The following is a 23,295-nucleotide window of genomic DNA, read 5'->3' on the forward strand; positions in this document are numbered from 1 at the left end:
TATCACTCAGGGTCTGGCAAGCATTGCATGCAACAATCCACCTCCAGTACTTTGGACAGTGCCTGGCACACCAGATGCACTCAGTGACAGCTGCTGTTTTTAGAATTCTCGAAATCCATCTTACTCCAAACCTGCTCCTCCTCCCTGGTTCTGCAAAAAGCCACCCTTGAGGCACCTGGGTGGCTCAGGTGGTTAAGCATTTGCCTTTGACTGGGGTCAGGATCTCAGGGTCCTGGGACTGAGCCCTGCATTAGGCTCCCCAGTGAGGAGTCTGCTTCTCTCTCTTCCTCTCCCCTCTGTGGTCTCTTCACTCTCATTCTCTCATAGATAAATAAATAAAACCTTAAAAAAAAAAAAAAGAGCCACCCTCCAGTGAATTATCCAGGCCTGAGCCCTATGAGTCCTCCTACATGACCCCCCTCCCTCCCTCTTACAACTTGCAGGCCCCAAGTCCTGCCAGGACTAGCTCCTTCGTCTCTCTGTCCCTGCTATACTCCTGGAACAGCCCTGTCTCCTCACTTACCTCCCATACCCACCTTCTCACCCTCCACCAAATCCTATTTCATCAGAGCTGATAAGACTCTGATGGTGGTTAAGGGCAACAGTCCCCAAATTTATAGTTGTTATGGCAGGGTAGGAAATGAATACAGTGTAAAGATGATGGAAATACAACCCACAGGATGGGAGAAATGCGTCCAATAAAAGGCCCATATCCACCATAAAGAACTCATAATTCAACAATAAAAAGACAATTTCATTTTAAAATCGGCAAAGGAAGACATCCAGATGGCCAACAGACACTTGAAAAGATGCTCAACATCACTCATCAGGAAAATGCAAATCAAAACCACAATAAGGTATCGCCTCACACCCGCCAAAATGGCTAAAATCAAAAACACAAGAAACAACAGGTGTTTGTGAGGCTGCGGAGAGAGGGGGAACCCTTGTGCGCTGTTGATGGGAATGCAACCTGGTGCAGCCACTCTGGGAAACAGCATGGAGGCTCCTTGAAAAATTAAAAATAGAGCTACCATATGATCCAGCAACTGCACTACTGGGTATTTCCTCAAAGAAAAACAAAAACACTAATTTATACGTGTGTGTGTGTGTGTATACGAAATCTGGGTGTCCTTCTTAGCCACTGGCTAATAATAACCATCATGTATCAGATTCCCCGGCCATCAGTTTATGAGAATCACATCAGTGGTTCTCCAAGTGCATGTATCAGAACCCCCTAGGGGAGCTCATGAGGCTCAGCTCTTGGAGGCCCAGGCCATTCTCCCACCACCGCCCGTGTTTAAGAGCTGCTGCACATGACAATCCACACTAGCAGGACAGACTCACCTACTAACCAAAGAGGGACTCCTGGATGTCAGGCACTGTTTATTTCTCCCACTTTACAGAGAAGAAAGAGCTCGCAAGAGGAGAACAAAGTTGCCCAAGGTCCCACGGCCCAGCAGGGGAGAAGCAGAAGCAGAGTCTCCCTGTAGGTCTCTGACTCCGAGGCACCTCTCCCGCCACAGGCAGGAAGGGGAGGCTCGGGACAAGAGGCCACTCCCCAGGGCCGGGGTCCAGCAGCCCAGGGAACAGTGAGGGGGCCCACCCCTGGTTCAAGGGAGAGCTGTTCTCAGCCCCACTGCCCACTGGAAACACCAAGAGAATCTATTCTTCATACCACTGCCTGGCTCCACCTGGCCACTGAACCAGAACCCTCTGCAGGCAGGCCTGACTTAGCATCCTGTTACCTCTCTGGGCACCTAGGCAACCAGGGTACAACGCCCAGCTCTGGAGCAGTGGGTCTCAACCTGGGCTGCAAGTGAGCATCTCTGGAAACCAACAATTCCCAAGGCCTGGGCTCTGCTCAGTCCCACCGACTCAGGACACCAATGTTGGGTCCAGGCCTCAGTGGTTTTTAAATTGATTCCAGTGTGCAGCCAAAGTAGAAACCTCTGGCAGGGGGCCCTACATGCTCCAGTGAGGTCCCCAGGTCAGGAGTGCCAGCATCCCCCGCAAACGTGCTAGAATTGCAAGATTTGAGGTCTACCCTAGGCCTCAACACTCTGGGGTGGGACCCAGCAGTCTACGTTAGCCAGCCTTCCACGTGATGCTGATGCCACCTCCAGCGTGATAACCTCTCTCGGAGGGCCTGGCTACTGGAAGTAGGGCCACAGGCCAGCCACCATCACCCCCATCACCCCCAACACCCCCATCACCCCCATCATCCCCAGGCTTTTGTGAAACCTACAGTCTCAGGCCCCACCCAAACCCACTGAACCAGCACTTTCAAGTTAAACAAGGTCCTCAGGGGATTCAGGCACACACCAGGGAGTGAATAGTGCCCACTCTTTCTCCCCTCTCTCCACCTCCACCCTTAAATTAGAACCCCTCATCTCAGCAGGGGTGAGGCCCATGTTCCAGGTAAAGGGAGTGCCACACTGACAGGCATGTCTCAGTAACAAGACCAGAGTCACATAAGCCTGGGTCTCAGGTGACTCAGCCACTGAGGACAGGACTGGTGGCAGCTCAGGGTAGTGGTCCTCAACCCAGATGTGCCTGACAACCACCCTCCGAGCACCTTCAATTCCCCTTCATTGGCCCCTGCTCAGCAACATGGACCGAATGGCGTGGGGGCCCTGAATGTGCATTTCCACCAAGTGCCAGGGTGACACCTGGTTTAATATTAAAAAGTCTACCAGGCTTTGAATCCTCTTCTAACAGGCACTGTGTGGCCCTGAGCCTCAGGCATCTCACCTGGAAAATGGGCCGTGGTGGTCACAAATTATAGGTTGTTGTGAGGGAGCAGATTTGGAGAGCTAAGGTGATTATAATAATGCCTGTGACATGCTGGAATTTCCAGTTCTACTGCCACTGCCACTCCTACCCCTGGGCCCATAGTCACTGCCACCATCACTTCCACCACCACCACCATTACCATCACCATCTCCACCCTCCCCACTAATAGCACCATCATCACCACCATCTCTACTACTACCACCTTTACCACCATCACCATCTCTACCATGTGCACCAACATCATCACCACCATCATCACCACCTTCACCACCACCATTTCTACTATTACCACTTTGACCACCATCACCTTCACTACTACCAACATATCATCACCACCCTCACCATCACCCCTATATCCACCACTATCACCATGATCACCATCTCCACCCTCCCCACCAATATCACCATCACCACCACCATCATTACCACTATCACCTTCACTACTACCACCATATCATCATCATCACCACCATCACCAGATATTCACAATACAGTCCCAACAGCAAAGAACGCTGGTTTAGATGGAAAGACAGAAAGAAATTGACAGAGAGAAGGACAGAGAGCCGGCTGTCACATAAACTGCTTCCATTTGCTTCAGCATTTGTTCAAAACCTAATGCCAAAGGCATAAGTGCAAAATAGTGATCGGTGTGGGAAGATGGAAGAGGAATCTTTGCGTGTCCTGGATACCCATAGTTCAACCTCAACAATTACCTAGCGCAGGTGTGCTCTGCGGGCATGACATGTACTTCTCATCTCCAAATTCCACCTCCCTACACAGGGTCTGGCACAGAATCAGGGGAGTCAACAAGCCCTGATGTTCCAAAGCCACTTTCCCATTCAGCTTATGCCTCCATTCAACAGGGAAAGTGCTGGATTCAAAACTGGTGAAGTGGATATTTTTGCAAAGCTATGTAGATATGCAACAGCTAAGCATTACTGATATTCATGTTAATATCAACAATTAATGGAAACACAGAATTTCTCACTTCTCCACAATTTCCCCAAATGACACTGACCATTCCCAGAACACATCCCATACAGTACCATACAAGAAACCCAGCTCTACTCGCTTCCTGTAATATAACTCCTTTGAAACAATGGACAATGCTCGAATATCTGCAATCCCACACTCAGACCAGTGGGCCCCTCTGACCTGAGATGGGGGATGAGCTCAGGAGAGCTGCTCAGAGCAAGGGATGCTTTCCTCTACACCTGCCTGAGCATGCGCCTGAGAATCTCGCCGCTTATTTCTCCATCCCCACTTAACTTTCAACTTCCTCAAGCTGGCAGGGACCCCATCTTTGGCATCAATCATACAAGCTGCAGATGACATTAATAGATCCCAGCTGCGGAAAACTGCCTCTAATGAGGAAGGAGTCAGGATCATGAAAGATAAAGAGACCTAGGCCAGCCTCACATCTAAATCCTGTGCTGCTTCCTGTCACCCCTAAGACCTCCGGCAAACGCCTGACTGAGTGCTAGGGACAAGGGAGGGCCCAGCGCTGCCCCAGCCCTCAGGTAACTCATGGCCACCCCATCAGCCCAACCCACATAGGGCATTAGCACCAGGAAAGAAACAGCCAGGGCATGGGAGCCCTGGGGAGGCAGTGTCCACATTCCCTAAAGTGACCTTCTGTCACCAAACAGCCAGGACCCTGGCATTCTCTTCCCCCGGGGCCAGGAGGCACATTTTGAATGAGAAAGCTTCTCCTACCTGCAAGGATCTGCTCATGCTCATGAGGCTTCCTCACTCAGGATGCCTCCTGTGCCCATTTGTGCACTCCACAAACACTGTGCATCTCCTGGGCTCCCCACTCAAGTGCAGACTGTGAAACAGTCATAGCTGCCCTCGTGTTACCCAAGACTTGGCAGGGGAGGTGGTGTGGATTCAGAGGATTGCAAAGGATGAGGTCAGCACAGAGAGCCGCCTCGGGGGCTTCCTAGAGGAGATGATCCCCACACTGCATCTTTGAGGAGAGGTAGAAAGCTGGGTCACCAGGTGAACAAAGGATAAAAACCATAAAACATCAAGCCCTGCAGGATATCCACACACGTTCTTATGTGTTTCCACAAGCACAGGAAAAAGTCTAGGAGGTTCCAACCTACCACTGGCTACCCCTTAGGGGATGGAGAAAATGAGGATCTCTTAACTTCTATATTCTCTGAATAATTACCACAACAAATAGTATTCGTATACCCCAGCCATTTTAGAAGGCAATACAAATTTAAGAAAAACTTAAGGGAGAATAGAAAATTTGAAGGAAAGTTGGTCCCAAAACAAAGATTCTAAAAATATGATATCTCTAAAGAGGGAGGAATACATTTTCTCAAAACCCTCTGCCACTATTTCAAAACTGGACCCAAGAGTCTGCTCAGAATTGAGCCCTGGGGCAAAGGAGTCCTCTCTGCCTCAAATTAAGACAAGGATGGAGAGGTGAGCACGGAGCCGACAGGTGGGCCCCGAGATCCTCAAGACACCTCCCTACCTAGCATACCTAGCAGCCAGCCCTTTTTCAAAGGTTTTCTTCTACAAAGCTGCAAAACTACAGGAAAGTTCCAAGAATAGTACAATGAACTCCTTATACTTTCTTCATCTAGACTCACGGATTATTCAATTTTCCACATCTACTTTGTCCACCAATAAAGGATACGTTTCTGTTTTTGTGAACAATATGAAACTACAGACATCAGAGCAATTCACCCTTTTAAATGCTGTGGCTTTTTTCTCTTCAGACCAAGGACATTACGAAATCTCAACACAGTAAGCAAACCCAGGAAGTTTTATCATGGATACTTTTCATATTCAGTTGTCAGCAGTTGTCACAATATTGCTGATGCAGCAAAATGATGATTGGTCTTGACCCAAGCCTCAGAGCACTCATTAAAAGAAAATGTTTATGGGGCACCTGGGTGGCTGAGTGGTTGAGCATCTGCCTTGGGCTCAGGTCGTGATCTCAGGGTCCTGGAATCAAGTCCCACATTGGGCTCCCTGGAGGGAGCCTCCTTCTCCCTCTGCCTATGTCTCTGTCTCTCTCTCATGAATAAATAAATTTTAAAAAGAGAGGGAGAGAAACTGCAGGATGCAGTCATGTCTCTGTCAGAAGTATTCTAGACCACAAACTTCCCCGAATTAATCAAGTAGAAAAGTAAAACCTGATGATCATGAATAACAAGCATCATCAGGTAAAGGATAATCTTTGACAACGGGGCACAGCAGCTGGAAGGGATTCTGGGCAGAGAGAGAGAGAGCATTACAAGTCTTCAGCGTATGCCAGCCCTCGTCTTTGGCTCCTTGTCTAAGAAAACACAAGCCACATCCCCCAAGCCTGACTGCAGAGTCTCCTCTGTCCTTGGGAGCTGGCAGCTGGACCAGTCAGGCCACGGTGCAGAAAAACACCTGGCCTCCCACCTCTCAACCTGCTGAGTCACTCTGGAGAAGTCACACAGCTGCCCTGGGCCTCAGTTCCCATCCCCGAGGGCCCCTGGAGCAATTACGATGGGTGCCCAGCCTACCCACAGGCTCTCTTGAGCAAGGGCTACTGGGAACGCAACGCCCCATCCCCTCCTGGCCCAAACCCTTGTCTCCATTCTGATCCCTCAGCATTCCCAGCTCAACCACGACCCCCATTTCCCGGCTGAGGACTGGTTTCTTCTGACCCCCCTCCACAATGTGTTCCCCACTGGCCACCCCCTTACCCTCTGCCCCACCCACCCGCTTACCCGTGGTCACCCTGAGCCACACAGAGTTCTGATTCAGGGTCCCTTGACCCTGGCCATTACCACTTCTCTAAGAATCAGAGAACAGTAAAATATATTCACAGACTGGCTGCTCCCCACTGCCCCTGGGGTGAAAACCACACTCCTGGGCCCGAATGAGGCCCCCTCATCTGTTCCCCTGCCTCCACTTGCCACAGATCCACCCCAACTCTCTGGACCCACCAAACCAACTCAGAGAGCAGCAACCCCAGCAGGTGGGTGAATTCTCTAAGGGACCACTGAGGCCATGGGGGTTCAGAGAGGTTGAGGAACTTGCCCGACGTCACTCAGCTCAGGAGTGACAGACCCAGGTCACAAATAAGTGAGATCCCTCGTTCTACATAAAAAGCAAAGTGTTTCATGGACTTGCAACTTTCTCTATTCACGCTGCCTTGGGACAAGGCTGAGAAAACAGTGGTTCAAAAGGTGGTGGGGATGCAAATGGAGACCATTTTCTTGTTCTTTTTGCAAGACTTTCATCCCTTTCATATAGTTTTTATGTTCACGGTGGAAAACTATTAATGACTAGCAGATATCTGTGATAAAGAGTCCCAAAGGCAACTCGCTATCACTCCATCACGGATGCACTCCGTACAGGTGATAAAGTTGGGGGCCCGATTTCGGCTGAGGACTCACCCAGCATGGCTGGCACCAGGTGGGATGTCCCACGCAGCTCTGCCCAGGCAGACGGACGCTGCCCTGGACCACCACCTGCCCACACCTGCCCCATGCTGGCCAATCCTCCGCTGCCTCTGAACCTGGAAAAGACTTTGGATTCAGGGCTCAGCCTTTTTCTCTCCCATAAAGTACGAGACGCTTCACAACTCCCTATGAAGAGGTTAAAAGGGTAAGCATGTATTTACTCAATGATCATTCTGAATCCCACCAAGACCCCGGTCTTCTCTGAACCTGTTCCCTCATCCACGTAAGGGCTGGTAATACTGACATTCCTCCCAGTGGATGAGGTGCCCTGCTGTACAAACAATAAACAGCACCACTACCATTTCTTGAGAACCTATTAAGGCCTGGTTACTTTCCCAGGCACTAAAGATGCAGGGACGCCTGGGTGACTCAGTGGTTGAGCGTCTGCTTTTGGCTCAGGGCGTGATCCCGGGTCCTGGGATCAAGTCCCATATCAGGCTCCTTGAATGGAGCCGGCTTCCCCTGTCTCTGCCTCTCTCCATGTCTCTCATGAATAAATAAATAAAATCTTTAAAAAATAAAAATTATCTTAAAAAATAAAGATACAGAGAAGAACAAGGCAGTTCTGCCCTGGGATGAATGGAGGTCTAGCGGAAGGAATATAAATCCCTAAAGGGCTTGAACTTGACCTTGAGCCCAGCAGGGAGCCATGGAGAGGTTTCTACAAGGTTGGACACATGCACTTCAGATTAGTTGCTCAGGCTCCACACGGAAGGCTGCCTGGAGGGGGCTCCCTGGAGATGGAGACAGCGTGTCCCCATCTGCTGAGGGGAGAAGAGGCCAGAAGCAAGCCATGGGTAAGAACATTTTAGGAGATAGAACCACAGAGGACTTACAGCCCCAGTGCAGGGGACAGGGAAGAAGTCCTAAAGCTTAAGTTACGCTGTGTTGTACATTTTGATCTATTTTCGAATCTCTCCAAACATTTACCAAGCTCCTTATCAGTCCTGGCTGCTGAGCTGTTTCACTGCAGGAATGAAAAGCACCACGTCACCCTGACCCACTCGGAACGGGGCAGTGGGGCCGAGGAGATGAAGGGCTGTGAGATAATCACTCTACATCTACAAATGGGGAAACGGAGGCTCTCAGAGGTGGATGGATAGGCCTAAACTTCCAGTGAACCCGCAGCAAGACCAGGGATTTGAACACAGATCTGTCAGGTCCCAGGGCTTGTTTCGTGGTATCCCCTACCCACCTGCTAGGGTGGACCTCCTAGCAGCATCCACAGCCTGGGTGGCCAGAAGGAGTCAGAGCTTTTCAAAACGGTGGGCGGGGCACAGTCTTTGCAGGCATGAAGTGACCTGGACACCCACTGGCATCCTGAAACTACAAAGGGAGTTTGGGGGAGAGGGTGTCAGCAGTCAGACCTCAGGCTCCCTAAAGGGAAAAATACTTAGCAAACATTGATGTAGAGAAGAAGTGAGCTCCAGACTTGGGAGGGACACTTTAGAGGGCCCCCTGGTCCCATTTCCCCAGTGCACAGATGAGCCAGAGAGCCTAGGGAGGGTGTGTCTAATCCAAATGTGTATAGGGCAGCAGCACTGGGCCCTGGCATCATACCCACCTGCTCCAGGAAGCCCTCCATGATCACCAAGATCCCTCCCCCGAAGGCCCAGGCCTCCCCAGAAAGCCTGTCAGTCAGATCCAGAGTGGAGCCCCAGCTCTATCCCTCCCTGCCTATGGGTCCCGAGCCCAGGCTGTCCTGCCTCCTGGGCGGTGGCACAGATTAAGTGAATTAAGGCAGCCCCTTCCCTGCCTGGCCCGCCGACCGACCCAGACAACTGATGATGGCTGCACCCCTCTGACACCTGCACTGCCACCCGCCTCGGGGCCACCATCCCCATGACGCCCTGGGAAGCACCTGGCTCCACCATGCCTCTGACCCTCTTGCGCTGGGGGGCGGCCCTCTCCCCTCCCACCCCTGACAGTTTCCCCCACTTATGCAGGCCTCCTCCCCCACGCCCCTGCCAGGCTCCACCACCTCTGCAGGCCTCTTCCTCTACCCCTGCCAGGCGCCCCCTTCCCACCCCTGCCAGGCTCTCCCACCTCTGCAGGCCTCTTCCCTTCCCCCTACCATGCCTCCTCCTCCACCCCTGCCAGGCCCCCCCCCCACCCCTGCCAGGCTCCCCCACCTCTGCAGGCCTCTTCCTCTCCCCCTGCCAAGCCTCTCCCCAACTCCTGCCAGGCCTCCTCCCCCACACCTCTGCCAGGCGCCCCCCTCCCCACCCTGACAGCCTCCCCCACCTCTGCAGGCCTCTTCCCCTACCAGGCCCCCCTCCCCACCCCTGCCAGGCCTCCTCCCCCATGCCCATGCCAGACCCCCCCCACCCCTGCCAGGCTCCTCCACCTCTGCAGGCCTCTTTCCCTAGGCCTCCCCCTCCACCCCTGCCATGCCCCCTCCCCCTCCACCCCTGCCACGCCCCCCCTCCCCCTGCCAGGCCTCCTCCCCCTCCCCCTGCCAGGCCCCCCTTCCCCACGCCCCTGCCAGGCCTCCCCCCACCCCCTGCCAGCACGCCCCCAAGCCAAGGCCAGTCTGCACCCCAGGGTGCCGAACTGACCCCTCAGGGCCCGGCCCCGCCCCTTCCGGCCCCACCCACTTCCGGCTGCCCGCTGGGCCGGGCACGTTGACCCCGCCCCTTCCGGCCGCCGGCCCCGCCCCCTCCCCGTGCGGGGGCAACTGGGGAAGCTTCAGCACCGACTCGGCGTCGTCAAGAAGCAGGCCGGGTTGCCAGGTTGGTACAGGGCGACCCTGGTAAAATATGACATTTGCACACAAATGTGCGGGAACGTAAAAAGGCCGGACTGTGCGTCTGAAACGCGTTTTGCGTTTCTCGCGCTTTGAAGTCCTGCCGAGGGGCCCACACGGCGCTCCCGGCCTCAGCGTCCCGAGCCGCCCTCCCCGGCCCCGCCTCCCCGGCCCCGCCTGCGCCCGGCTGTGCTGTGCGGTGCGGTGCTGTGCGGTGCGGTGCGTGGGGAGGGCAAGCGCTCGCCAAGGGCCCACTCTGGCCGCTGAATGGCGTCACCTCCCAGGGCCCGGTGCCCTCCCACCCTCCCGCAGGGGTGCTGGAGAGCAAGGGGAGCATGAAGCATCCCGGGGGGCGGGGGGGGGCACCCTGTATGCGCAACAGCTGGGATGACTGCAGCGGACAGGAAGCCCAGGCCAAGGCGAGCCCTGCCCCATCCACCGCCCCCTGCTCCTTGGCTTCCCAGAGACCCTCCCTCGACCCAAAAGCAGCAGCCAAACCAAGAGCTGCCATTTCTAAGAGCCTACTCTGTGCCGGGCAATGTGCGGGGCGTACCCATCTCCATCCATCCCCAAAACCTCTAAAACACAGAACAGTGTCTTTCCCACTTGACAGATAAGGAACACCTTTGAAAGAGCTGAAGTCACTCGCCCGATGTCCACAGCTCGTAAGCGGCAGAGTCAGGACTCGAACGCAGGTCTGTCTGGCTCTAAGGCCACTTCCCAGCTTGCCCAAGGAACTGGGCAAACAAGATAACAGTTTGTTTTCTATCCTCAGGACTTAGCAGCAGACCAGACACGCTCCCAGAAGGCGCCCAAGCACATTTTTAGGGAGGAACCGCCAGGCTCACCGTGCCATCACCCTCCTAAAACAAAGCATATTGATAGCAAATTAAATACCACTGAATTAGCCACAACACTTACATAAAGCTATAGTTTCAAAATATTCCAGGTCATGAAAAGCTTCCAATATCAACGACAACAACAACAACAACAAAAAGCCACCTACTTCAATTTCCCACCAAACACTCCCACAAATAAACAATTTCTGATAAAACTGATACTCCCATTCAAAACCCACATCACAAAATCCCCCCCAAATAGAGGATTGAAAGTCGTTATCAACAGACACAAGAACATGAGGAAAGTTCCTCCAGAACATTCAGTGCCTGCGGGGTTTTCTTTTCTTTAGCTTTTCAGTGTAAAATCTTACAGATGCTGGACGGGAGGGAAAATCTGAGGTGAGGATGAACAATGTGAAATGAGGCCTGGGCTGCAAGAAAAGTAAAGCATCCTGGCAATACCCACATCCTCTCCCATCAGACACAATACAATATAACTCAACCAACATGCACCAAGTAATAATAATCACAGTAGTCCCTGCTCACACTGCCATCCCTGTGTGCTACACATTGTTCCAAACTTTCCCAATCATCTGTTACTCCACAGCCCTAACATGGGTATTATTAGCATCCCATTTTAGTGTTCCAGCAGAAAGAGGTAGGTAACTTGGCCAAGGTGACCCAGCTAGCAAATAGGGGTGCGACGATGAGCAGGTGGTCTGGCTCCAGCATCCATGCTCTTACCTGCTCCAGGTGTTACACCAGGACCTGAGCACAGAGCCACAAGGTAACCCGGACACTGCCTCATCCAAAGGAAGGCCAAAGTAACTACATTTATTGAGCACCTAGCTAAGCCTCAGCTATTGTGCACACCTAGGGGGAGAAGGTTGCTACTTCCTGGGCAGCCGCCAGGCATCAGGTGCTTTACACACACAATCCCAGTGCTCATAAGGTCCTAGAGAGACGGGTTATTCTCATCTCACAGGAACAAAATTTTAGCTTAAAGTGAGTAAAAGATTCACTCAAGTCCCTACCTTTGCTCTTTCAGCTGCTACTTGCTGGCTCCTGGCAAACTCCCTGCTCCATATTAGAACATCCTCTTTATTGATGTGCATAGTCCCCTTAAGAAGTCCCAGAAAAGGCCCCAGCTGTCAGCCCATTTCTGTCCCGCCTCTGCTGAAATGAGTCACCAGGCTGAGAATTAATCACACCGCCAAGAACAAGCAGGGCAACCAATGACTTTCAAGCAAACTTCGTTTGTGGTTTCCACATCCTTTCTACACCAGCCACTCAACCTGGCGTGCTATGCCTAGGGCACACTCTTCAGCAGACACCTACCAAGTGTCTGCTGTGTGCACAAAGCTGGAGGGGAGGGGACACAGAGCCTATGTCCTAGCTTCTCCCAAGAAGGTGACTCTAGAAATGACGGGGGCAGGGTGGGGCTGAGATAGGTAGGGAGAGACCAGGGCCTCAGAGAGAGAGACACTAATTACAGAGCTGGGGTGCCTGGACCAAGATGTGCTCCCTGCCAGGTTACTACCAGCTGAGTAGGGAAGATAGTTAACAATGACTTCATCAGGTGTAGACACTTGTTGGCCCCAGGCTGGGCACGGAAGCCACAAACATGCCTCCCACGTGGGTCCTCAGCTGCAGCCAGGGCACAAGAAGGACTATGAAAGATGACAGCCCCAGAGTGTGGTCAGGGCTGTGACGAAAAGATGTTCAGGACCCAGGGTGGGCAGGGAAGCACACAAGATGAGCCTGAGCCATCTCTAGAGGCAGCAGAAAGGCAGTGCTAGCAAGAAGACACAGAAGTACAGAGTCAGGAGGAAGGAAGGGGGCCCAGTGAGTTCAAGGAACCCCTCATGGGGCTCATCAGGGAGGGGTCAGGGTCACCCGAATCCGAACATAGGTTCTCACCCTATGTTGAAACCCGAATCCCCAGTGGGATGGTATTTGGAGTTGGGGCTTTTGGGGAGTAACAAGGGTTAAGACGAGGTCATGAGCGTACAGTCCTCAAGATGGGATTAGTGCCCTTATAAGTAGAGACACAAGAGATGGACACTTGGGTGGCACAATGGTTGCCTGCCTTCAGCTTAGGTCCTGATCCCAGGGTCCTAGGATCAAGTCCCCCACGGAGCTCCCTATAGGGACCCTGCTTCTCCCTCTGCCTCTGTCTCTGCCTCTCTTTTTCTGTGTCTCTCATGATTAAATAAATAAAATCTTTAAAATTAAAAAAGAAGAGACACATGAGAGCCTGCTTTCACCCTCTCCTGCCTCCTCATGAGCACACAGTAAGAATGCAGGAAGGCAGATCATGCCAAAATTGACCAGCAGCCTGATCTTGGACTTCCCAGCCTACAGAACAATGAAAATACATTTCCCATGTTTCAGCCCCCCAGTCTATGGTATTTTTATTATGGCAGCCTGAGCTAAGACAGTAAAAGTCAGAGGATCAGAATAGGTCATAGATATAATGACAGAGTGTATGCTTCATCCCTGGCCACCAGGAACCCGTTAGGCAGAGGAGTGGCATAACCAGGTGTAATTTCAGGAAGAGATCCCCCTTTCCTCGTCTGACTGCTGTTCTCTCCAAACACCCAATAACTCTAGAGCCATTATGCAGAAGGAGCGGGCAGACGGGACCTGCAGCCCTCCTAGGAGGACCCTGGACCCTAAGGATCTGCTCACAGAGATAAGATGAGGCAAGGGCTGGCCCTCACACAGCTCTTCCTCCCACACAGCTCAGCTCCATCAGTGATGGCCCTGGAGACTCTGCCTTTCCAGGTCCCAGACTGAGCAACATGGGACACTTAGGAGTTTGAGACCAAACATGGTACTAAAGGGCAGATGACAGCCTGCAAAGGGACAATGGCCAATGTCTAAATCGGAGCAGAACCATCAGCACTTTGCAGGGCTGGGAGGTGATGAGGGCCTGGATTGCACACTCCATTCCATGAAGATGCTTGGGGGTCTGGGATCTAGAGCAACACGTTTGATTCCATCTTTTCAGGCATAATCAACTTTTTAAAAGATTTTATTTATTCATGAGAGACACACAGAGATTGATACAGGACTCAATCCCAGGACCCCAAGATCACACCCTGAGCCAAAGGCAGACACTCAACCACTGAGTCACCCAGGCATCCCTCAGGTATAATCATTTTAAACAAAACAGACAGCATGCAAATTCAAATGACCTGCACACCAAACGTTAACCCTTTGCAGACCCCGTTGCATGGACCTGAGGTACCAGGTGAAAACCCAGCTTTGTGCGGCTGTTTGCACAGACTCTCCTACCACCTCCAGTACAGGGCATCCTGAGATCGCAAGCCAAGTTGCCGATCAAACAGTAACCCTTACCAACGGCAAGTGTGGTACATAAGGACTCTCAAAACACAAACTATTCCCACAACCACAACAAAAGCCTGGCAACACTGAAGATGCCACGGCTGTTAAGACCACAACTATCACCCCAAATTTTTCATTTCAAAAGCTCTAATCATCAAAGCAACCTCACTATTCTCATGCACTGACCTTATAAATGTCATAAGTTTAAGGTCATAAAATATATCCAAGAAAAAACCATCATTTCCCTGTTTTGTATATTAGGGTAGATTATGGTATAAAAATCATCTTACAGTTGGGGGAAACAAATCCAGAGAGAGGTAAGGGTATAGTGTTGTTCTGCAATTGTCTATGATTATCATCCTTGCTCACTGTACTTCAAGAGGGCAGGGACCAAGTGCCCAGCACACAGCAGGTGCTCCACACACACCCTGGGAGAAAAAGGACCACTGCAAGGCTACAGCAGTAGGTGGGCAGGATACAAACCTGAGCCTTGGGACTCCAGGCTCAGGGGTGGTTTTCACACTCTGCCACTTTCCCTCTTTCCTAGAAATGAGATTATAGCCCACATCCATGACAAAGAGGGAGTACAGTACAAGAAGGCCAGGACATCTTCCTTCTTCCACAGGAAACCACTGGAACCCAAGCACCCTTCACTCTGAGCACCAATGGCAACATGCTTGTGCTTATTGGACAGAGAACTGCCTTCTAGGAACTGCTGTTAGGAAGCAAGGGTCTCTGTACTCAGTTGTAGATATAGCAGGACAGCATGGGTGATTCCTGACTACTGGAGGGAACCAATCAGCTGTCAACTGTCTTCGTGATGACCAAATAGACCGACTGTGTAACTACTTCCTGCTCTGGTTCTCAGACTGGAGGGAGTATCAGAATTTCCCACAGAATTTGTTAAAAGCCAGGCTGCCAGGTCCCAAACCAGTTTCTGATCCAGTAGCTCAGGGAGGAGCCTAAGAATGTGCATTTCTAAAATGCCCCCAGTGATGCTCGTGCTGCTGGTCCAGGACCCCATTTGGAGAACCACTGCTCTGATCAGTTGCTTATGCACTCTCCTCATTGTAGCTCACTAAGGCAGATGTTCATGGAAGGTAGGAAGGACAGGATGCAAACTTAGGAGACAGGATGGGGGTGGGGAAGGCAAAGGAACAGACATTTCAGGAAGTGAGGCAGCATAAGCAAATGCAAGGAAGCTGGAAACAGTGGGTGGGAAAGTCAGTAGCTCAGTCAGGCCAGGAAGTAAAGGTATGAGTGAGAGTGATGGAGGATGAAATCAGAAGGACAAGTGGAGGTCTTAGACGTAGGACTGACAAGATGAGAGTTGAGCATCAGCTACAGGCCAGGCACTGTTTGCTGGTATTGCCTCCTGAATGTCATTGCCTTGTGGTCAGAAAGCATATTTTGCATTATTTCTATTCTTTTAAATGTACTGAGTTTGTTTTATGGCTGAGCATATGGTCTGTCCTAAAGAACAATCCATGTACACTTGAGAATACATATTCTGATGTTTCTGTTAGCTCTAGTTGGTTTACAGTGTAGTTCAAGTTTTCTATTTCCTTGTTGAGCCTCTATCCAGTTGTACTATCCATTACCTAAAATGGAGTATTTAAGTATCCAACGATGGACTGAATTATCTATCTCTCCCTTCATTTCAGTCAGTTTTGGTTTCATGGATTTTGACACTCTGTTGTTAGGTGCACATGTGTTTATGGTTGTTTATACCTTCCTGATAGATTGACCCATTTATCATTATAAAATGTCCCTCTTTATGTTTTTTTAAAAATTTTATTTATTTATTTGAGAGAGAGAGAGAGACCATGAGCAGGAGAGAGGGTCAGAAGGAGAGGGAGAAGCAGACTCCCTTCCAAGCAGGGAGTCCAATGCAAGGTTTGATATCAGGACCCTAGAATCATGACCTGAGCCAAAGGCAGATGCTTAACCAACTGAGCCACTCAGGCACCCGTATCTCTGTTTTTTATTTTGTCTATCTTATATAATACCAATACAGCCACTCTAGCTTTCTTGTGGTTTTGCTCTTTGCATGATATATCTTTTTCCATCCTTTTACTTTCAATCTATCTTATATTTGAATCCAAAGATATGTATCTCCTATAGACAGCATATAGTTAGATCATTTTTATGTTCTGATAATCTTTGCCTTTTGATTGGATTGTTTAACCCATTCACATTTAATGTTAATATTTGTAGAGCTGAGTTCAACTCTGCCACTTTACTGATTGTTTTCTACATGTCTCATGTCTTTTTGGTTCCTCTGCTCCTCCTTGACTGCATTCTTTTGCACTAAGTGAATAAGACACTGAGTTTGGAATAAAAGGTAGAGTGACAACTTCAAAAGGCTAATTATTTTTAACCCAGATAGCAAAATTACCTCTCTGACAATTTTTCAGTTTCTTAAATGGCTTTTCTTTTCCTTTTTTTTTTAATTCTTTTTTTTTAATTTTTTTTATTTATTTATGATAGTCACAGAGAGAGAGAGAGAGAGAGAGAGGCAGAGACACAGGCAGAGGGAGAAGCAGGCTCCATGCACCGGGAGCCCGACGTGGGATTCGATCCCGGATCTCCAGGATCGCGCCCTGGGCCAAAGGCGGGCGCCAAACCGCTGCGCCACCCAGGGATCCCTTCTTTTCCTTTTTTAAGAGAGTGAGAGAAGGTGAGCAGGAGGGGGAAAAGGGAGGGAGAAAGAGAATCTTAAGCAGACTCCATGTCCAGCATGGAGCCCAAAGCAAAACTTGATCTCATGACCCTGAGATTGTGACCTGAGCTAAAGTCAAGAGTTGAACACTTAACTGAGCCAGCTAGATGCCCCCAGGTGGTTTTCAAATCATTCATGATTTTTTTTCTCTCTGGTTCCAGCAAACAGGAGCACTTCAATTATTTGTCCAACAGCCATGGAACACCATCTAAAGAAATGTCTACTACCAGTCTACTGGGCTGGAGGATTTGGAGCTACAACTTGACATGCCCACAAGGAGGGATGGGGCCACTTGCCATGTTTTGGGAATCACCTTCATGACAGCTCAGTGCTTTAAACCAAAGTAGGAAGGGATGGTTGAAATTCACAACAAAGTCCACAGTATGGGTATTTTCAAATGTCATGGTATTGCTCTTGCAGATCTGGGACAGATGTTAATGAAGCTCTGGTGAACAGAGGTCCCTTGTGTACCTGTCCCAATGGACAGTTAAAACCCCATCCCAAACCAATCAGCCCACATCCCTGCCTGAGCGACTTATGCCTCCAACATCCCAGTTACTTGACCTCTTAGTTTCCCTACCAAGCCCTCTGCTCATCAACAAACATGAAGAGAAGCTGTAAACCAGGAGTTTGTGAACCGTGACATCCCAAATTCACAATCTGTATTGTTAACACCTGAGGGTTGGGGTACCTGGCACCCCTCCCCCATCTTCTGGCTGGAGCACCCCCAATTTCCAATAGCCTACCCAGCAATAGGACTTGCCTGTGTCCCTGGCCTGAACTGTCTTGTATTTGTTTTTAGTCACCCCTGTAGAGGACTCTCAGGATCTCAAATGCCCAGGCTGTCATCAACTGGGTTCGTCCTGGGTGACTAATCCAGGGAGACATTCATGTCAGTGAAGAACCCATCTGCCTGAAGGTTAAAACAGAACAGGCACAATCTGTAGGCATCCTGGCCCTTGTTCACCATAAAGTATCTGGTTGGCAAAGAGATCACCTACTCCCCAGCCTAGAAGGAACCAGACTTGCTGCAGGAACCCAATTACTACCTGGCTTAATGAGCTCACCGGTCCAGTTGCTCTGGCCCAGGGAGCAATCCTGCCAACTTCCCGAAAGAAGCCACGTCTTCCAAAGCTGCATTCGGAGGTGCAATGGGGGAAAGGGAAAAAGTAGGACAATTTAACAAGAACTATAACCTGGACGCCTGGGTGGCTCAGTGGATGAGCATCTGCCTTCAGCTCAGGACATGATCCCAGGGTCCTGGGATCAAGTCCCACATCGGGATCCCCCTGCAGGGAGCCTGCTTCTCCCTCTGCCTGTGTCTCTGTCTCTCTCTGTGTCTCTCATGAATAAATAAATAAACTTTAGAAAAAAAAGAACTACAACCTTCAGTCAACATGAGATGTTTTGGATTCTGAAGAACAGCTTTTTAGCATATCTGTAGTCCTGAACTGAAAGCAGACTGCAATGCAAGACAGTGAAATCCATGTGCGGGGGATCCTTTATGAAGAAGCTACAGAAGCTCCACAATGGTCCCTTTGGGCTAACACGGCCACCAGGGTGCCTCTGCCCCAAGTACTGGGTTATCTAAGGTTTGCAGGGTAGTCATGAGGTGGCTGTTACAGAGAATGGAGTGACACTAGTTAAGGACAGGGCGGATCTGACATAACAACGGACCACCTCCCCTACTGGGGCCCCTCTTAGCACTGACATTATCATGATCTGTGAGACCAAAGGCCAAAAATCTATTGACCCACCCTGTGCCAGGCTCTGGGAATCCTGTTGCAAATCAGATGGCATCTCAAGCTTCCTAAAACCTTCTGGAACCTTCTGCCTAGTGGGAGAGTCAGACAAGTCACAGACAGCTGCAATACCATGTCCAGGACAGTAAGCGGGGGATTCTTAGGGCAGCAGGAGCCCTGGGGACATGCCTGACCTGGCCTGAGGAAGGGGAACGAGAAGGGGGACAACAGGGAAGGTTTTCTGGAGGAAATAAAGCTAGTGATGGATTCTAAGCACAAGTGGAGGGTGTTCACTGGCTGGATGAGGACAGGAAAAGCGAACAGGCAAATCTATCAGAGGGAACAGCATGTGCAAAAAGCCTGGCTCAGTCAGAAACAGTGGACAGATGGTGTAGCTGGACACATGCCCTACTGAAGGCGTGGGATGAGAGAGGCAGGAGCAGGCCACGCCATGCTAGCAAAATTGAGATGAGCAGAAGCAGCTCCTTTGGTGCATTCTTCTGCTTCCTGGCTATTCCTGTCTTTATCCAATCCCAGTGACTTCATTCACTCAATCCGAACTTGTAGGGTAATAAGCAAACAGGTCTCTCCTGGGGGCCCAGTGAGAATGGAGGAAGTGACATCCAAGCTGGGCCATGGAGCAAGCAGGATGTCACAGGCAGAGGGAGATGGCATACAAGGATCTGGAAGAAAGAGCAGTGCTGAGCAGGGAGGTACAGCTCACTGGAGTAAATGATGGCAACCGAGCTGGGAGCACACCATGGGACCTTTGAATGCCCAGCTAAGGTCTGCACACTTTTCATATGCAATTAGCAACCGTACAAGTAGCCAGAGCAGCCCCACCACTGCCATTTCTACTTGTGCAACCTCAGGTAACTCACTCACTCCGCAACACTGCGGTGGTGCAGGCTGAGAAGAGCAGGAAAGGAAGATGCTCCCACCCTCCATAACCCACCTGAGGCTCATTTCTGCTTCTTCGTGAGCATGCCCCACTCTCCACCTCCCACCCCAGCAGGCAGTACCATGCCAGGCACTTGAAGGCCGGCGTGCACGTAGAAAACAGGGACAATGCCAGGTGACCCCTGCAAAACCGAAACAAAGCCCTTCCCGGGCATCTCTCCACGTGGAGGGAGCACAAGCAACTTGTGATGGGGACATGGTGGGTACCTCCCAGGACGCCAGAGCTCCCAGGGGTGAAGCGACTTGTCTCCCTAGTGGTTCCAGGCTGGATCGGGGATGAAATTCAGATTCCCTCCCAGGCCTGATAGGAAGCAGTGGAGATGGGTGCAGAGTAGACAAGATGCACACAATACCAGGGAGGCCGTGCCACGCCCCGAGAAGCTGCCTTTGAAAAATCAAACCTGGCCATCAGCTGCCCTCGTCCAATCAGAGCTGGCCATAGAGAAGCTTCTAGGATAGACTCCTGCATTCGGTAGCCACAGGAAATGCACTGCACATGAGGTTGCAAATTCTTCAGGGGACAGCAGCAAAATCCTGATGTGGTTATTACATGCGCTGGGATTAAAAAGGCTAGAGCCATCATGTGGAGGTTTGCTGGGTAGAGTGACCCAGTGCTCTTGAGCCATTCCCGAGTAGTCATCTCTGCTGCCAGTTACAGAGAACCTGCTATGCACCGGGCTGGATGGAGAGCCATCCCTGCTGGCTCCCACCTCGAGACCAGCTCTCGTGGCAGGTATGATGTCCATGGCGCCTCCTTCCTTAGATTCTTCAGGGAAGCATCACAGTCTTAGTGACAGGGTTTGTGATTTATTTAGATTGTGTGGGTCCCTCTTTCCCCAGAATGAAAGCTGATGTGGGCTGAGACCTTGCCACACCTCCTCTTCATGGGGCCCTCGTTCCTTCCAGGGACACACAGGAAGCCCTCAAATATGCACTGTCATTGCTTGTCATCAGACTGAGCTTCTTGTTTACAGAAGAGGAAACTGAAGCACGACGGAACTTAATTAACCTGCCTAGGGCCATGCACTTCATAGAAGGCAGAGCTGCAGCCCCCCAGAACCTGGCCCCTGCTCCCAAGGACGTGAACCTCTAAAGCAGCACTGCCGGAAAGAAAGACAATGTGAGCCCCACCCGCAAAGTTTAATTCTCTAGTTGCCACATTAAAAACAAAAAGAAACAAGTGAAATGAATTTTAATAATACATTTCATTTGGCCCAACAGATCCAAAATAGCATTTCAATGTGTAATCAATGTTAACATTTTTCCTGAGATCTTTTTCACTCTCCTGCTGATACAGTCTTAGAAATCGAGTGTGTATTTTTTTTACTCACCACCCCAGGTCAATTCAGAAGAGCCACATTTCAGGGCTCAAAGGCACTGAGCAATGGCGAGTGGCCAGGAGCTCAGCTTTAGGAGCCCCTACCCACCTCCGGGCGAGCAAGTATATACATCACCCAGCACATGGAGACTCATCCACAATCGCTATGACCACATCTCCAACTACCACCAGCAGCAGCACCGGTTACAAACACCTACTGCACACCAACACGGCTCTGGGCGGTCTGCACAGGGTATTCTGACCTGCGCACCAGGGCTAGGGACACTGGATGGCCTTCCTATTGACCAAAAAATGGAGTGAGGCTCAGAATGATTAGGAGATGTGCTCTAGGTCACGGAGCTAACAAGGTGCAATCAAGTAGTTAAGTCACATCTGACTCCAAGCAACAGCAGCGATTATTTATTGAGCACCTACTGTGTGCCAATACCCTGTGTTGAAAGATGAGCACAAACACGCCAGGCAAGGTCCCTGCCCTGCTGGTGCTTTTGCCCTGGCTTATGGGGATGGAGGAATGATGATAAACAAGGAAAAACCCCTTCAGATGGTGATGATTTCAGAAGAAAAAAGAATGCAGTAGAAAAGAATAACAGCAGAAGGGAGACAGGTATCTACCTACAGTGGACAGGGAAGACCTCTGGGGGGAGCGGAAATTCAAGCCGAGATGTGAAGCATGAGAAGACCATGGTTCGGGTGAGGACAGGGAAGAGTGTGCCAGACATCAAGCAGCAAACACAAACCTTGGTGCAGGAAGAGTCCAGCATGTTCCAGGAGCCAACAGAAAGGCAGCCGGGCTCCCATGCCAGCTGCCTCTCTGGAGCATCCAGGTTGGCCCCCATGCCATTCCTCCTGCCTCAGGGCACTCCCATGCCCCGGCTTGGAAAACGAGAAGCCAAGAAATCATTCTCCAGATGTCAAGAACAAGTCCAGGCTGGAGGCTCCCAGCACAGTGCCTGGCATGAAGTGCAATCCAGGAGCATGGGCTGAGTGGCTGAATGATGGACTGGCAGTGAGAAGACAGAGTGGAAGTGCCAGAACAGAACCTAGGCAGGACAGATCCCAGGAACAACATTTTAACTCCGTAAGCCTTGCTTCAAACCCTAGGTACACTAGCCAAAAAGTGGAAGCCACCCAAACATCCAACAACAGATGAATGGATAATATAAAGCGATCTAGCCACACAACGGAATATTACTCACCCATAAAAAAGGACCAAGGCACTGACACCCATTACAACCTGGATGAACCTTCAGGGCATTATGCTGTCGCAAAAGGCCACATGTAATAGGGTTCTATCAACACGAAATGTCCAGAATGGGCAAATCCTTAGAGATGCAATGCAGACCAGTGGTTGCCAGGGGCCGAGGGAGGGGAGGATGGGGAGTAAGTGCTTAATGGATACAGGCCTTTCATTGCAAGAGATGAAAATGTTTTGGAACTAGAGACAGACAGCAGTTGCATAACTTTGCAAATGTACTAAATGCCACTGAATGGTACACTTTAAAATGGTTTGTCTTATGTCATGTGAATTGCACCTCAATTTTTAAAAAGCAAGGGTAGAGGGGCAGAGAGGGGGGGAACTATTTCACCAGAGAATCTAGGTTGTGACCCCGTTGAATAAAACCCCATGTCTCAGCAAGCAGAAAGGACTGACCCGCGTCCAGAAGCAACAGGATACAATGGGAATGGGGGGGGGGGGGGGGACAGGGGCTCCCACGGCTAGGAGAAGTAGAAAGCCACTTCACCAGATCACTCCTCGCCTCCACTCCCATAGTTGTGATCCTCGCAGGCTGCCTACCCTGCAAAGGAAGCAGGGCACACCTCGGAGGTATGTCCCACCCCTCGAGCTGAGGAAGGGAACAGGGGCCAGTCCAGGGCTCCCAAATCAGAATGCAGCCGAGGTGGAGGCACTAAGGCCAGCAGGCTGAGCCAGCGCGTTCCCTGACCTGGCACACACAAGGGCATTACTGCCACATGGGCAGCCCTTGGCAGTCTCAGGATGGCATACAGAACCTCCTTTCATTCCCTAGCATGGCCCTGCAGCCAAGTCTGGGCCATTGGGTAGAAAGGACAGCAGGAGGCCGCATCCACACAGCATCTGGGTCCTCTGAGGTCCAGGCAGGGACTTCAGGGCATGTGCTAGGTCCTGAGGATACTTTCAGGGCCTGGAAAGGATCAAGGGGACACCACAGGCCTCACAGAGAAACAGACCTAACACCCCATTAAGGTGTGGCTGCTCAAGGGAACAGAGTCATAGCTACTGCCCACCGCAGGAGGCTGGGCCTTCACCTCTGTTTAGTTCATCCCCGTGCCCATGTGACCTGCAGGGAGAGGGACTAGGGCTGT

At 50.9% G+C, this 23,295-nt stretch overlaps 1 protein-coding gene and 1 long non-coding RNA gene across 6 annotated transcripts in view; one reads left to right on the plus strand and one right to left on the minus strand.

Annotated features, from left to right (window-relative positions):
• The window catches only part of JAKMIP1 (janus kinase and microtubule interacting protein 1), a 140,596-nt gene that overhangs the window by 111,587 nt on the left and 5,714 nt on the right, over window positions 1–23,295 (minus strand). Inside the window, exons 1-2 of one of the 5 annotated variants that reach the window (XM_072806589.1) lie at window positions 7,883–8,425; window positions 7,188–7,309 (exon numbers count right to left, since the gene is read on the minus strand). The exons of 3 other annotated variants lie outside the window; for them this stretch is intronic. The gene's annotated coding sequence lies outside the window, so the exon portion shown is untranslated. Of the gene's footprint in view, window positions 1–7,187; window positions 7,310–7,882; window positions 8,426–11,872; window positions 11,892–23,295 lie in introns of those variants that run through there. One more of the 5 variants, XM_072806604.1, reaches the window with a different exon arrangement.
• Window positions 9,895–11,057, plus strand: LOC140621508 (uncharacterized). The gene is made up of 3 exons (XR_012021252.1): window positions 9,895–9,985; window positions 10,613–10,694; window positions 10,775–11,057. It is a non-coding gene; the product is annotated as an uncharacterized lncRNA (long non-coding RNA).

This window comes from Canis lupus, chromosome 2 (assembly GCF_048164855.1).
Source record: "Canis lupus baileyi chromosome 2, mCanLup2.hap1, whole genome shotgun sequence".
Classification (NCBI taxonomy): domain Eukaryota; kingdom Metazoa; phylum Chordata; class Mammalia; order Carnivora; family Canidae; genus Canis; species Canis lupus.